General features: G+C 41.0%; 1 pseudogene; it reads left to right on the forward strand.

The window, feature by feature from the left end:
* The first annotated feature begins 966 nt into the window (after positions 1-966).
* Positions 967-1,703, forward strand: LOC107728286 (uncharacterized; annotated as a pseudogene).
* The last annotated feature ends 1,026 nt before the right edge of the window (positions 1,704-2,729 follow it).

Here is a 2,729-nt window from a genome sequence, read left to right on the forward strand (position 1 = left end):
TAAACTGCTAGTATCTGTTAGGCTATCTGTAGCATCCCATTATTAATTATCTGAATCAAGCCTTTTTATAAGCGCTAACTTTACTTACGAACCAAACGGAGCTGTTATCAGCACAATATGACGGAAACGCATGAGTATGGGAAGCCAAACACACCAAAAGTGGGATGAAACAGCGCGGTATTAAAGTGTTTGCGCCGCGCTGACCTGACATCGGCGCGGCTCAATGGAACGAGCTGGGCGACCGACTCTAATTTGTAATTTTTGTAAAGTACAAAAAATGAAAATGGGCAAATGTGTGATCACAGAGAAATTAAATGTTTTTATTATTATTACAATAGGTTTTACTACAAATAGCATGCTTAAACTATGGCGAGTGTAGCAAAATGTTTTAACTGTAGGCCTAATAACCTTTTTTTGTTGTTGTTGTTGTTGTTGTTGTTGCAAAACTAGGCCTAATTTTCGTAAGTTTCGTTGCAAACAGGTTTTTTCCTGCTATTTTATAATAAAAAACAGTAGAAATATATTTATAATACTAGAAAGCATTCATGGTTGGAAAAGATCATTTAAGTCTGTGGCATCTGGGGCCGGAAGTGGCGCTGCGACGTGCCGCTGCCAGAGAGCGCCAGCCAATCGCCTAATCCTTCTTATGGCGTAGTACTTACGATATTTAATTGTTGACGGCCTCTTGTGCTTTATTTCATTGTTGACGGCCCTATTCTATCATCTTGGCTTGCACTGCATTCTTGCAATAGCCGTTTTTATCATTAATTTACGTCGGGCAAATGTATAGGGCAAACATTTGAGGTCCTATCTATGTATAACTGCTGGCCTAAAGAAGTCACTCGGTGGAGGTAAAGAGATTGCTTACCTTTTATGGATCTAAATCGGATTGTAGGTTTTTATTTCTATTTGGGTTTGCAATACCAAGAGATTCTCGAAGTTCTTAGCCATCAGCATGGCATAATAATGTGTCTTAGAACCCTCCAAACCATACTGAGGAAGAATAGGTTTTGCCGTAGGAAGGACTTTACTGACGTGTTAGATGTTGCTCGCTTGTTAATCAGCAGCTTGAAACATCGGGCCAGATGGTTGGCTATAGGATGATGCACCTGAAGTGCATTCAAGAGGGACTTGTTGTGAAAAGGGAAACAGTCAGATTGCTCTTAAGTGTTTTAGATCCAGTTGGAGTGGCACACAGGCGAGCGCGAAAACTGCGAAGGAGGAGATACCACAACCCAGGGCCAAATTTCATGTGGCATCTCGATTCTTATGATAAATTAAAACCGTATGGCCTCTGCATAAATGGATGTGTAGACGGATTTTCACGGCATCTGATGTGGTTGGAAGTCTCTTTTACAAATAGCGACCCAAAGGTGATTGCATCATACTACATTGAAACCGTGAAAGAAAGGCGAGGATGCCCTCAAAGGATCCGTGCTGATCGTGGAACAGAGAACGTCGCTGTTGAACAGATGCAGATGTTCCTTCGACGTGCTGCTACAGATGACTTCGCCTACCACCGCAGTTTCATATACGGTTCGAGTAATCACAACCAAAGGATTGAAAGCATGTGGAGTATACTGCGCAAGGAAAATGTCCAGTTTTGGATGAATTTCTTTCAAACTCTAAAAGAAGAAGGCCACTTTACTGGGGATTTCCTTGATCGATCACTTGTGCATTTTTGCTTCATGACGATTCTGCAGGTAAGTTAAGGGCAAAATATGTAAGATTTTTTTTATTAAAATATCCAAAAAACACTAGAACAGTGTTATATATTTTTCTGACTTGTGTACTTACATTATCCCAAATGTTTCGAAGAATGTTTAAATCCAGAGAAATAAGCAATTTTAACTAGTGACACGGACCGTGTCACTAAAATACTTGGCGTTTCAGGTCTGACGACATCACACGGGCGTGATTTAATCGCAAGGTCAAGGATATGGAGTCAAAACAGCGCCACATATACTTGCAAAATAATTGAAGTACTGCAAAAGAAAATAAAGTTTTGCAAACGAAAATGAAAGTATTGAAAAAAAAGTGCTTTTTGCAAACAAAAACAAAGAATTGCAAAAGAAAATGAAGTATTGCAAGAAGAAAAGAAGATTGCAAACAAAAATAAAGAATTGCAAAATCTAAACGAAACAGTGCAAAAGCAATGATTTTGCAATACATATATTTTCCATGGCCATATCAATCAAATTTGCAACGCCGCTTTTATTTTGCGTTTCAGTCAAGTTTGAGCTTGCCATACCGTTTTCCATTTTGCGTTTAAGTCAAGTTTGAGCTTGCCATACCGTTTTCCCTTTGCGCTTCACGTTTCTGCGCGTCTCACTTTCTGGCACTGTTTTGACATGGGGGTGGAGTCAAGGGACGGGGGAGTGTACAACAGGCCTGGGCACGCCTCCCTGGAAGTGACGTCATTTCTTAATTTATGCTAGGAGTTATGTAAATGAAAAACGACCAAAGGAGCGGAAGCAGTCGACTGTGGCATAATAAAAGCTCAGCTGCTTTTGAGCCCTGTGTTTCGCTTCGACGGCTTTTAGCCTCACCCTGCTTCATTCTACTACGTTAATAAATCACTAGCTCATTCATCCATGAGATTTCTGCCCGAGTCCCGTCGGCTGTGGGGATGAAGACAACAACTCCCATGATTCCACACTCAGTCACGGCATCATCAACTACGCTACCTGGGCTGCGTTCAGCCCCGACAAAAACGGTGCAAAACGTTT

This window comes from Sinocyclocheilus rhinocerous, unplaced genomic scaffold (genome assembly GCF_001515625.1).
Source record: "Sinocyclocheilus rhinocerous isolate Xijiao unplaced genomic scaffold, SAMN03320098_v1.1 scaffold40097, whole genome shotgun sequence".
Classification (NCBI taxonomy): Eukaryota; Metazoa; Chordata; class Actinopteri; order Cypriniformes; family Cyprinidae; genus Sinocyclocheilus; species Sinocyclocheilus rhinocerous.